The sequence below is a fragment of the Ascaphus truei genome, chromosome 3 (genome assembly GCF_040206685.1).
Source record: "Ascaphus truei isolate aAscTru1 chromosome 3, aAscTru1.hap1, whole genome shotgun sequence".
NCBI classification, from domain to species: domain Eukaryota; kingdom Metazoa; phylum Chordata; class Amphibia; order Anura; family Ascaphidae; genus Ascaphus; species Ascaphus truei.
This window is the reverse complement of record NC_134485.1, coordinates 432,544,506-432,558,639: the sequence shown is the minus strand read 5'-3', so window position 1 is coordinate 432,558,639 and position 14,134 is coordinate 432,544,506. Positions and strand designations below refer to the sequence as shown.

The window sequence follows — 14,134 nt, the reverse complement described above, 5'->3', positions numbered from 1 at the left end:
CTCAATGCAATCTCAAACAAACAAACATATAGGACCACAACATAAAAGAGAAGAAAAAAAGAGAAAAAAGATCATAGCGCAACTAAATACAAACAACAAATCACTGATATAGTGTACAAATATAGACAGTAATTTAATATATAATTAAAAAATACACATAAAAACAACAAACAAATGCTTGTTGGGCAGGGAACACACTAATAAAGTGATGGCGTACAGTGGGGCTAAAACTGAAACCCTACTTACAGCAATGCTGAGTGGTAAAAGCCTGTATTGCAGTCACACAGCCCTCCGTGGCCTGAGTAGAAGATGGATCCACTACACCGTCAATGTGCTGCTGCACCGCAGGGAAGCGCCTCTCCCGTGGTACCACACCGCCAGCCGCCTCACTAGTCCTCGGACGCGCGTCTGCTCATAGATGGAGGAGCACCAGAGCTCAAAGCCGCCGAAGGCCTCACTGGGACCGTCACGCGGACCTCGGGTCTCGCGATACCATGTGACGTCACCGCTGTGAGCCGGGACAGGGGAGGGAAGCTCGCGAGTGCCGGGCACTGAGACAGCCAAAGCTGCTGGGGGAGGGAAAGCAAATAAACAGGAGATGGAAGCCAAATAGTCCTTGCCAAAAGTAATAGTCCACCCTACGCGTTTCGTGACGTCAGTCACGTCGTCAGGGGCATGATGGGACATGTAAAAGCGACAGTACATTTATACTAAAACACTGATTGACAAATTGTCTAATAACACAATATTAAAACACATTCATATATAAGCAGACTAATATCAGTGAACAAAACATACATATACTATAGAAAATAAAAATAAATGCATGGAAATAAAAAATATATATATACAAACTGAAAAGAATAAAAAATAAAAAAAGAGCAAATAAAAAACCTGCTCTTAAAGAAACAGTACACACAAAATACACTCATAGGATTGCATATACCAAGAGACAAACATGGAAGAATACCAATACCAATAAACGACAAGCAGCAAAAAAGGACACAACAAATAGGTGTCACATACAAAACCCACATTATTTAACCAAAAATGCAGCTAGATCGAATTCGATGTTGAGACCATTGGGGGATAGCGTTTTAAGTTCATATATCCAATATGATTCACGCTTGCTAATACCGTTAATTTTATCTCCCCCTCTCCAATTACCAGGATAACTTTCAATGCAGTAATAACAAGCAGTTTCGGGATATGTTACCCAACGCCTCCGGAGACCGGATAAGGTGTCCTCACAGGGGTATATGTTACCCAACGCCTCCGGAGACCGGATAAGGTGTCCTCACAGGGGTGCTTGTTATTACTGCATTTGATGTACGCACATTACTCACCTATGTATTGTTTATGTAAAAAATATTTTTAATGCACTATGAGCGTTGTGCGCTGTGTCTTTTTTGTATTTATCTGTTAGCTTCAGGGGGTCCCTGAGCCCCCCCTCCATCGCAGCTGCAGACGCTCCATTTAAGTTAAGTTATTCAATTCACTTTATTGTCACTATCAACCACGTCACGTTTTAGTAGCTGCGCACTTTATTTCTTTTTTCACTTAACTTTCAATGGCCTGACTTTTTAAACCAATGGGGTTCTGCTGATGGTGGGTTAAAAAATGATGGGACACACTATGTGTTGTGAGACCTCTTTTAATGTTGTATATGTTGTTCGTATATACGTATATTCGTATATACGTCTCTGGTAAGACCTCCCCGTGCGGCCTACATATTGCAGCCCGCACGGACACTGCAATAAGTGTAACAGAATGACAGTCAATGAATGAACGTATATCATATATCCGTCCAGTAACGTTAGAGCTAAACGTACTTTGTTTGGAACTGTACTTACAAGCAGTACAATTACTGCAAGGAAAAAAACCTTTAGGATTTTTCTCCAAAACAGACTTTTTAGATAGATTAGGGCATGTAGGAGCCAATCTAGATTGCAAGTTCGGGGCCTTCCTAAAAATAACCGCTGGTTTTGGAGGTAAAATTTGGGCCAAAACTGGGTCTCTTAAAAGGATCGGCCAATGATTGCACAAAACTTTCCTAATATAAGGAGCCATAGAATTATATTGTGTTACAAAGGAGACCGCATTATTAGAATTAGATTCTCCCTTGTCCTTCTTGTACTCTAGAAGGTTAGCCCTATCGATACCATGAACCTGCGACATGGCCCGAGAGAGCAATTCCTCTGAATATTGTCGATCAAGAAATGTATTCTTCAGTTCACTCGCCTGAGACGCAAAAACCTCATCATCTGAGCAATTACACCGCAGGCGAATTAACTGGCCCTTTGGGATGTTGCGCAACCACTGGGGGTTGTGCTGACTTGTAGCCATTACATAATTATTAGCTTGTACAGTTTTGAAGTACGTTTTAGTGCTTATATGATTATTGACTGAACTGATATTCAAGTCCAAAAAGTCAATGGAGCTAGGATCGAAATGACAGGTAAACTTAAGATTTAACGGGTTGTTGTTCAAATAAGAAATGAAAGAGTGTAATAATTCAATGCTACCATTCCATACAAACAAAATATCGTCTATGTAGCGAAGCCAGAGCACCAGGTTTGCTCCAAGGGGGCAGTTATTCCAAATAAAATTCTCCTCCCACTGCCCCATAAATAAGTTGACATAACTTGGAGCAAACCTGGTTCCCATGGCCGTGCCACATACCTGCAAGTAAAATTTAGAATTAAATGAAAAATAATTATGGGTTAAAATAAAATGAATACTGTCTATAACAAAATTCATTAAAACTGATGACATACTAACGTCCTTCTCCAGTGTGCGACGTATGGCCTGGCAACCCAGGGCATGGTCGATCACCGTGTATAAAGATGTTACATCAGCGGTGACCCACACATACCCAGGCCGCCACTCCAAACCGCGCAACACCTGAAGTGCATGGGTGGTATCACGTAAATGGGACCTAAGAAGACTAACATGTGGTTGCAAATAATAATCAATAAATTGGGATAAATTAGAAGTATGCGAACCAAGTCCAGATATAATGGGTCTACCTGGTGGGGTGTGAAGATCTTTGTGAATTTTGGGGATGATATAAAACAAGGGGATACGGGGATGTGCCTTTAATAAGAAATCATACTCATCCTTAGTAATAGCTAAATCAGCTACCCCCTGCTTGTCGTTTATTGGTATTGGTATTCTTCCGTGTTTGTCTCTTGTTATATGCAATCCTATGAGTGTATTTTGTGTGTACTGTTTCTTTAAGAGCAGGTTTTTTATTTGCTCTTTTTTTATTTTTTATTCTTTTCAGTTTGTATATATATATTTTTTATTTCCATGCATTTATTTTTATTTTCTATAGTATATGTATGTTTTGTTCACTGATATTAGTCTGCTTATATATGAATGTGTTTTAATATTGTGTTATTAGACAATTTGTCAATCAGTGTTTTAGTATAAATGTACTGCCGCTTTTACATGTCCCATCATGCCCCTGACGAAGTGACTGACGTCACGAAACGCGTAGGGTGGACTATTACTTTTGGCAAGGACTATTTGGCTTCCATCTCCTGTTTATTTGCTTTCCCTCCCCCAGCAGCTTTGGCTGTCTCAGTGCCCGGCACTCGCGAGCTTCCCTCCCCTGTCCCGGCTCACAGCGGTGACGTCACATGGTATCGCGAGACCCGAGGTCCGCGTGACGGTCCCAGTGAGGCCTTCGGCGGTTTTGAGCTCTGGTGCTCCTCCATCTATGAGCATACACGCGTCCGAGGACTAGTTAGGTGGCTGGCGGTGTGGTACCACGGGAGAGGCGCTTCCCTGCGGTGCAGCAGCACATTGACGGTGTAGTGGATCCATCTTCTACTCAGGCCACGGAGGGTTGTGTGACTGCAATACAGGCTTTTACCACTCAGCATTGCTGTAAGTAGGGTTTCAGTTTTAGCCCCACTGGACGCCATCACTTTATTAGTGTGTTCCCTGCCCAACAAACATTTGTTTGTTGTTTTTATGTGTATTTTTTAATTATATATTAAATTACTGTCTATATTTGTACACTATATCAGTGATTTGTAGTCTGTATTTAGTTGCACTATGATCTTTTTTCTCTTTTTTTCTTCTCTTTTATGTTGTGGTCCTATATGTCTGTTTGTTTGAGATTGCATTGAGGACACTTCTATGGAACTCATCCCAACCCTTTGAATTGGACTACATTTGGTCAGATTTTCATTCCTTTTGGCGCCGGTTTATTTTTATTAATGGTGCACCTGCTGGCTTACAGGACTCCTGAGTCTCCCGCTGGCTGTTATGGGGAATATCACCATGACAGGCATCTGAGGTAGTGTCTGGGTCCTACTCACATACGATGCAGCGCCTCCACCCCATCAGGACCTCTGCGGCTGCAGGGGAAGTATCTGATGGGGAACTCCTTCTTGGTGGATCCACCTGCTGAATGACTCCACACTCACACAGGAGGGATCTTTTGAACCAGGGCATCTTTAATGTCATCTCCTCTGGCAGACTGCCCATCATTGCGGACGACACTTAGCCGCTCATTTCTTTGGAGTACTCCATGCAGAAGGTTCCTCCTCTCTTAATTAGGATGCTCTTCCACCTCTCCCCGAAGGGAGACCACAGCAGTGCCAGATACCTGGACACAGTGTGTAAGCAACTTGCACTGAAGTATCTGGCAGGCAGACTTGCACTTCTGCAGACACTTCACTCAGGAACATTAACACAGACAGAACCAGAATCAGACTCACTAACTTTAGGCAGTTCTGTGTCTTATATAGACTCCAGAAACAGACCCACCTCTGTGTCACTAACAGTGGACACAAAGCATGTTGTCACTTCCTTTGCTACATATGACACTTCACCAGGGTTTGAGGGCAAACCTCCATGATTGTTACTGGCAACCCTGCATTCTTACCAGGATTACTGCCAGCATGAAGGAGATATGTACACCAATTTTACACAGAGCGGTGTGTATGTGTAACACACAGAGCGGTGTGTATGTGTAACACGCAGAGCAGTGTGTATGTGTAACACGCAGAGCAGTGTGTATGTGTAACACGCAGAGCGGTGTGTATGTGTAACACGCAGAGCGGTGTGTATGTGTAACACGCAGAGCGGTGTGTATGTGTAACACGCAGAGCGGTGTGTATGTGTAACATGCAGAGCGGAGTGTATCTGTAACACACAGGGCAGTGTATCTGTAACACACAAAGCAGTGTGTATCTGTAACACACAAAGCAGTGTGTATCTGTAACACAGAGAGCAGTGTGTATCTGTAACACACAGAGCAGTGTGTATCTGTATCACACAGAGCAGTGTATATGTGTAACACAGAGCAGTGTATCTGTAACACACAGCAGTGTATCTGTAACACACAGGGCAGTGCATCTGTAACACACAAAGCAGTGTGTATCTGTAACACACAGAGCAGTGTGTATCTGTATCACACAGAGCAGTGTGTATGTGTAACACAGAGCAGTGTATCTGTAACACGCAGCAGTGTATCTGTAACACACAGAGCAGTGTGTATGTGTAACACACAGAGCAGTGTGTATCTGTAACACACAGAGCAGTGTGTATCTGTAACACACAGAGCAGTGTGTATGTGTAACACACAGAGCAGTGTGTATCTGTAACACACAGAGCAGTGTGTATCTGTAACACACAGAGCAGTGTGCATGTGTAACACACAGAGCAGTGTGTATCTGTAACACACAGAGCAGTGTGTATCTGTAACACAGAGCAGTGTGCATGTGTAACACACAGAGCAGTGTGTATGTGTAATACACAGAGCAGTGTGTGTGTGTGTGTAATACACAGAGCAGTGTGCATGTGTAACACACAGAGCAGTGTGCATGTGTAACACACAGAGCAGTGTGCATGTGTAACACAGAGAGCAGTGTGCATGTGTAACACAGAGAGCAGTGTGCATGTGTAATACACAGAGCAGTGTGCATGTGTAATACACAGAGCAGTGTGCATGTGTAATACACAGAGCAGTGTGCATGTGTAATACACAGAGCAGTGTGCATGTGTAATACACAGAGCAGTGTGTATAAGTAACCCACAGAGCAGTGTGCATGTGTAATACACAGAGCAGTGTGCATGTGTAATACACAGAGCAGTGTGCATGTGTAATACACAGAGCAGTGTGCATGTGTAATACACAGAGCAGTGTGCATGTGTAATACACAGAGCAGTGTGTATAAGTAACCCACAGAGCAGTGTATATCTGTAACACACAGAGTAGTGTGTATCTGTAACACACAGAGCAGTGTGCATATGTAACACAGAGCAGTGTGCATGTGTAACACACAGAGCAGTGTGTATGTGTAATACACAGAGCAGTGTGTTTGTGTAATACACAGAGCAGTGTGCATGTGTAACACACAGAGCAGTGTGTATCTGTATCACACAGAGCAGTGTATATGTGTAACACAGAGCAGTGTATCTGTAACACACAGCAGTGTATCTGTAACACACAGGGCAGTGCATCTGTAACACACAAAGCAGTGTGTATCTGTAACACACAGAGCAGTGTGTATCTGTATCACACAGAGCAGTGTGTATGTGTAACACAGAGCAGTGTATCTGTAACACACAGAGCAGTGTGTATCTGTAACACAGAGCAGTGTGTATGTGTAATACACAGAGCAGTGTGTGTGTGTGTAATACACAGAGCAGTGTGCATGTGTAACACACAGAGCAGTGTGCATGTGTAACACACAGAGCAGTGTGCATGTGTAATAGACAGAGCAGTGTGTATGTGTAATACACAGAGCAGTGTGCATGTGTAATACACAGAGCAGTGTGCATGTGTAATACACAGAGCAGTGTGCATGTGTAATACACAGAGCAGTGTGCATGTGTAATACACAGAGCAGTGTGTATAAGTAACCCACAGAGCAGTGTGCATGTGTAATACACAGAGCAGTGTGTATCTGTAATACACAGAGCAGTGTATATGTGTAACACACAGAGCAGTGTGCATGTGTAATACACAGAGCAGTGTGTATCTGTAATACACAGAGCAGTGTGCATATGTAACACAGAGCAGTGTGTATGTGTAACACACAGAGCAGTGTGTATCTGTAACACACAGAGCAGTGTGTATGTGTAACACACAGAGCAGTGTGTATGTGTAACACACAGAGCGGTGTGTATGTGTAACACACAGAGCGGTGTGTATGTGTGACACAGAGCAGTGTGTATGTGTAACACACAGAGCGGTGTGTATGTGTGACACAGAGCGGTGTGCATGTGTAACACACAGAGCGGTGTGTATGTGTAACACACAGAGCAGTGTGCATGTGTAACACACAGAGCAGTGTGCATGTGTAACACACAGAGCAGTGTGTATGTGTAACACACAGAGCAGTGTGTATCTGTAACACACAGAGTAGTGTGTATCTGTAACACACAGAGCAGTGTGCATATGTAACACAGAGCAGTGTGCATGTGTAATACACAGAGCAGTGTGTATCTGTAACACACAGAGCAGTGTGTATCTGTAACACACAGAGCAGTGTGTATGTGTAACACACAGAGCAGTGTGTTTCTGTAACACACAGAGTAGTGTGTATCTGTAACACACAGAGCAGTGTGCATGTGTAACACACAGAGCAGTGTGTATCTGTAACACACAGAGTAGTGTGTATCTGTAACACACAGAGCAGTGTGCATATGTACAGTAACACAGAGCAGTGTGCATGTGTAACACACAGAGCAGTGTGTATGTGTAATACACAGAGCAGTGTGTATCTGTAACACACAGAGCAGTGTGTATGTGTAATACACAGAGCAGTGTGTATCCCCTTCCGGTTGCAGGACTCTCCTACTTCCCTACGTCAGCAGCACTGGGGGGAGGGGGGAGTTAGAACTCTGCCCTCCTGCAGGAAGGGAGCGCAGCCATCGGGACCTGGGTAAGGAGGATTCTGGGAAGAGAGACAGGTCAGGTTAGAGAGGTGACGAGCTGGGAAGAGGTGCTGGCTGGTTATAGGCTGTATAAACCCCCGCAGTGCAGGGGGTCCAGCAATACAAGGGGCTGCCACTGTGTGCTGTGTATCGCTATGTACCACACGCGTGTAGCATGTACCATGTAGCATGCTAAGATTTTCCTGGTCACAAATAAAGTGAATAGGGAAAGTCTTACAACTCCAGGCAGTGCCGTGCTAATGCATCCTCGTCGAATATTTGTTATTTATATGATTGTCACATGTATTACTGCTGTGAAGCGCTGTGTACATTAATGGCGCTGAGCCAGGAGCTCCGGTATTCTGCAAGTATCACTGTTTTTTGGAGTGCTACACACCCATATTATTCGCTGTATAAATACAGACACACAGACATACATATACATACATACATATACATACATACACATGATACACAGACATACACAGACATACATATACATACATACTTATACATACATACATATACATGATACACAGACATACATATACATACATACATATACATTCATACACATGATACACAGACATACAGACATACATATACATACATACTTATACATACATACACATGATACACAGACATACAGACATACATATACATACATACTTATACATACACATACATACATACATATACATGATACACAGACATACATATACATACATACATATACATTCATACACATGATACACAGACATACAGACATATATATACATACATACATACTTATACATACACATACATACATACATATACATGATACACAGACATACATATACATACATACATATACATACATACACATGATACACAGACATACAGACATACATATACATACATACTTATACATACACATACATACATACATATACATGATACACAGACATACATATACAGACATACATGTACATACATACACATGATACTAATTAGTAGGCAGTTTTGTGCGTGAAGTCAGTGGTCAGTGTTAAGGGAGAACACCCTACGTGTGTTTCTTTCTGTGTTAAAAGGGATTTCCTTTTCATGTAGTACTCGCGTGTTTCGCGTAGTACTCGCGTGTTTCACGTAGTACTCGCGTGTTTCACGTAGAACTCACATCTCTAACATAGTACTCGCGTGTTTCACGTTGTACTCGCGTGTTTTATGTAGATAAGCAGCCTTGTGTCAGGGTACAATAATCATCCCGATGGTATTACCTGGGGGTAACCTGACTCCTGAGTGCACTTTCTGCCACAGGAATCCGTACTTATTATATTATTTATAAAAATATTTTATATAGTGGAACCGTTGCAATAAATAGCTTCAGGGTGCATCAGTTGTGGGGTCCTCAGGCAGGACGTGTGCAGGGGAGCGCCCGAGTAATATAATATAGTTATTCTGTGTGAGTAACTGGGGTACACTTCTCACTGACTATCCAATGTCCCCCATCACTGTCCCCTGCCACAGATCCCTCTGCCCTGTCCCTGTCCCCTGTCACAGGTCCCTCTGCCCCTTCCCTGTCCCCTGTCACAGATCCCTGTCACAAATCCCTCTGCCCTTCCCTGCCCCCCGTCATTATCCCCCGTCACAGATCCCTCTGACCCTTCCCTGTCCCCCGTCAAGGGTCCCTCTGCCCCTTCCCTGTCCCCTGTCACAGATCTCTCTGCCCATTCCCTGTCCCCTGTCACTAATCCCTCTGCCCCTTCCCTGTCCCCCGTCACAGATCTCTCTGCCCCTTCCCTGCCCCCCGTCACTGTCCCCCGTCACAGATCCCTCTGCCCCTTCCCTGCCCCCTGTCACTGTCCCCCGTCACAGATCCCTCTGCCCCTTCCCTGTCCCTTGTCACAGATCCCTCTGCCCCTTCCCTGTCCCTTGTCACAGATCCCTCTGACGCTTCCCTGTCCCCTGCCACAGATCCCTCTGCCCCTTCCCTATCCCCTGTCACAGGTCCCTCTGCCCCTTCCCTGTCCCCTGTCACAGATCCCTCTGCCCCTTCCCTATCCCCTGTCACAGATCCCTCTGCCCCTTCCCTATCCCCTGTCACAGATCCCTCTGCACCTTCCCTGTCCCCTGTCACAGATCCCTCTGCCCCGTCCCTGTCCCCTGTCACTGTCACCGTCACAGATCCCTCTGCCCCTTCCCTATCCCCTGTCACAGATCCCTCTGCCCCTTCCCTGTCCCTTGTCACATATCCCTCTGCAACTTCCCTGTCCCCCGTCGCTAATCCCTCTGCCCCTTCCCTGTCCCCTGTCACATATCCTTCTGCACCTTCCCTGTCCCCTGTCGCTAATCCCTCTGCCCCTCCCTGTCCCCTGTCACAGATCTCTCTGCCCCGTCCCTGTCCCCTGTCACAGATCCCTCTACCCCTTCCCTGTCCCCTGTCACAGATCCCTCTTCCTCTTCCCTGTCCCCTGTCACAGGTCCCTCTGCCCCTTCCCTGTCCCCTGTCACAGGTCCCTCTGCCCCTTCCCTGTCCCCTGTCACAGATCCCTTTGCCCCTTCCCTGTCCCCTGTCACAGATCCCTCTGCCCCTTCCCTGTCCCCTGTCACAGATCCCTCTGCCCCTTCCCTGTCCCCTGTCACAGATCCCTCTGCCCTGCCCTGTCCCGTCACAGATCTCTCTGCCCCTTCCCTGTCCCGTCACAGATCCCTCTGCCCCTTCCCTGTCCCTTGTCACAGATCCCTCTGACCCTTCCCTGTCCCCTGCCACAGATCCCTCTGCCCCTTCCATATCCCCTGTCACAGGTCCCTCTGCCCCTTCCCTATCCCCTGTCACAGATCCCTCTGCCCCTTCCCTATCCCCTGTCACAGGTCCCTCTGCCCCTTCCCTGTCCCCTGTCACAGATCCCTCTGCCCCTTCCCTATCCCCTGTCACAGATCCCTCTGCCCCTTCCCTATCCCCTGTCACAGATCCCTCTGCCCCTTCCCTATCCCCTGTCACAGATCCCTCTGCCCCTTCCCTGTCCCCTGTCACAGATCCCTCTGCCCCTTCCCTATCCCCTGTCACAGATCTCTCTGCCCCTTCCCTATCCCCTGTCACAGATCCCTCTGCACCTTCCCTGTCCCCTGTCACAGATCCCTCTGCCCCGTCCCTGTCCCCTGTCACTGTCACCGTCACAGATCCCTCTGCCCCTTCCCTGTCCCCTGTCACATATCCCTCTGCACCTTCCCTGTCCCCTGTCACAAATCCCTCTGCCCCTTCCCTGTCCCCTGTCACATATCCTTCTGCACCTTCCCTGTCCCCTGTCGCTAATCCCTCTGCCCCTCCCTGTCCCCTGTCAAAGATCTCTCTGCCCCTTCCCTGTCCCCTGTCACAGATCTCTCTGCCCCGTCCCTGTCCCCTGTCACAGATCCCTCTACCCCTTCCCTGTCCCCTGTCACAGATCCCTCTTCCTCTTCCCTGTCCCCTGTCACAGGTCCCTCTGCCCCTTCCCTGTCCCCTGTCACAGGTCCCTCTGCCCCTTCCCTGTCCCCTGTCACAGATCCCTCTGCCCTGCCCTGTCCCATCACAGATCTCTCTGCCCCTTCCCTGTCCCGTCACAGATCCCTCTGCCCCTTCCCTGTCCCTTGTCACAGATCCCTCTGCCCTGCCCTGTCCCCTGTCACAGATCTCTCTGCCCCTTCCCTGTCCCCTGTCGTAGATCCCTCTGCCCCTTCCGTATCCCCTGTCACAGGTCCCTCTGCCCCTTCCCTGTCCCCTGTCACAGGTCCCTCTGCCCCTTCCCTGTCCCCTGTCACAGGTCCCTCTGCCCCTTCCCTGTCCCCTGTCACAGATCTCTCTGCCCCTTCCCTATCCCCTGTCACAGATCTCTCTGCCCCTTCCCTATCCCCTGTCACAGATCTCTCTGCCCCTTCCCTGTCCCCTGTCACAGGTCCCTCTGCCCCTTCCCTATCCCCTGTCACAGATCTCTCTGCCCCTTCCCTGTCCCCTGTCACAGATCCCTCTGCCCGTTCCCTATCCCCTGTCACAGATCTCTCTGCCCCTTCCCTGTCCCCTGTCACAGATCCCTCTGCCCCGTCCCTGTCCCCTGTCACAGATCCCTCTGCCCCTCCCCTATCCCGTCACTGTCACAGATCCCTCTGCCCCTTCCCTGTCCCCTGTCACAGATCCCTCTGCCCCTTCCCTATCCCCTGTCACAGATCTCTCTGCCCCTTCCCTGTCCCCTGTCACAGGTCCCTCTGCCCCTTCCCTATCCCCTGTCACAGATCCATCTGCCCCTTCCCTGTCCCCTGTCACAGATCCCTCTGCCCCTGCCACTGTCCCCTGTCACTGTCACCGTCACAGATCCCTCTGCACCTTCCCTGTCCCCTGTCGCTAATCCCTCTGCCCCCTCCCTGTCCCCTGTCACAGATCTCTCTGCCCCTTCCCTGTCCCCTGTCACAGATCCCTCTGCCCCTTCCCTGTCCCATGTCACAGATCCCTCTGCCCCTTCCCTGTCCCCTGTCACAGATCTCTCTGCCCCTTCCCTGTCCCCTGTCACAGATCTCTCTGCCCCATTCCCTGTCCCTTGTCACAGATCTCTCTGCCCCTTCCCTGTCCCTTGTCACAGATCCCTCTGCCCCTTCCCTGTCACAGATCCCTCTGCCCCTTCCCTGTCCCTTGTCACAGATCCCTCATCCTCTTCCCTGTCCCGTCACAGATCCCTCGTCCCCTTCCCTGTCCCCTGTCACAGATCCCTCTGCCCCTTCCCTGTACCCTGTCACAGGTCCCTCTGCCCCTTCCCTGTCCCCTGTCACAGGTCCCTCTGCCCCTTCCCTGTCCCGTCACAGGTCCCTCTGCCCCTTCCCTGTCCCCTGTCACAGATCCCTCTGCCCCTTCCCTGTCCCCTGTCACAGGTCCCTCTGCCCCTTCCCTGTCCCCTGTCACAGGTCCCTCTGCCCCTTCCCTGTCCCCTGTCACAGGTCCCTCTGCCCCTTCCCTGTTCCCTGTCACAAATCCCTCTGCCCCTTCCCTGTCCCTTGTCGCAGATCTCTCTGCCCCTTCCCTGTCCCCTGTCACAGATCCCTCTGCCCCCTCCCTGTCCCCTGTCACAGATCCCTCTGCCCCTTCCCTGTCCCCTGTCACAGATCCCTCTGCCCCTTCCCTGTCCCCTGTCACAGGTCCCTCTGCCCCTTCCCTGTCCCCTGTCACAGGTCCCTCTGCCCCTTCCCTGTCCCCTGTCACAGATCCCTCTGCCCCTTCCCTGTCCCCTGTCACAGATCCCTCTGCCCCTTCCCTGTCCCCTGTCACATATCCCTCTGCACCTTCCCTGTCCCCTGTCGCTAATCCCTCTGCCCCTTCCCTATCCCCTGTCACAGATCCCTCTGCCCCTTCCCTATCCCCTGTCACAGATCTCTCTGCCCCTTCCCTGTCCCTTGTCACAGATCTCTCTGCCCCTTCATTGTCCCCTGTCACAGATCCCTCTGCCCCTTCCCTGTCCCTTGTCACAGATCCCTCTGCCCCTTCCCTGTCCCCTGTCACAGATCCCTCTGCCCCTTCCCTGTCCCTTGTCACAGATCCCTCATCCTCTTCCCTGTCCCCTGTCACAGATCCCTCGTCCCCTTCCCTGTCCCCTGTCACAGATCTCTCTGCCCCTTCCCTGTCCCCTGTCACAGGTCCCTCTGCCCCTTCCCTGTCCCGTCACAGATCCCTCTGCCCCTTCCCTGTCCCCTGTCACAGATCCCTCTGCCCCTTCCCTGTCCCCTGTCACAGATCCCTCTGCCCCTTCCCTGTCCCCTGTCACAGATCCCTCTGCCCCGTCCCTGTCCCCTGTCACTGTCACCGTCACAGATCCCTCTGCCCCTGCCACTGTCCCCTGTCACTGTCACCGTCACAGATCCCTCTGCACCTTCCCTGTCCCCTGTCGCTAATCCCTCTGCCCCTCCCTGTCCCCTGTCACAGATCTCTCTGCCCCTTCCCTGTCCCCTGTCACAGATCCCTCTGTCCCTTCCCTGTCCCTTGTCACAGATCCCTCTGCCCCTTCCCTGTCCCCTGTCACAGATCCCTCTGCCCCTTCCCTGTCCCCTGTCACAGATCTCTCTGCCCCTTCCCTGTCCCCTGTCACAGATCTCTCTGCCCCTTCCCTGTCCCTTGTCACAGATCTCTCTGCCCCTTCCCTGTCCCCTGTCACAGATCTCTCTGCCCCTTCCCTGTCCCCTGTCACAGATCCCTCTGCCCCTTCCCTGTCCCTTGTCACAGATCCCTCTGCCCCTT

General features: G+C 49.3%; 1 protein-coding gene across 2 annotated transcripts in view; it reads left to right on the top strand.

Moving 5' to 3' along the window:
* The window catches only part of HAO2 (hydroxyacid oxidase 2), a 98,014-nt gene that overhangs the window by 14,985 nt on the left and 68,895 nt on the right, over positions 1 to 14,134 (top strand). The window contains exon 1 of one of the 2 annotated variants that reach the window (XM_075592926.1): positions 7,817 to 7,907. The exons of the other annotated variant lie outside the window; for it this stretch is intronic. The gene's annotated coding sequence lies outside the window, so the exon portion shown is untranslated. Of the gene's footprint in view, positions 1 to 7,816; positions 7,908 to 14,134 lie in introns of those variants that run through there. 2 annotated transcript variants of the gene reach the window in all.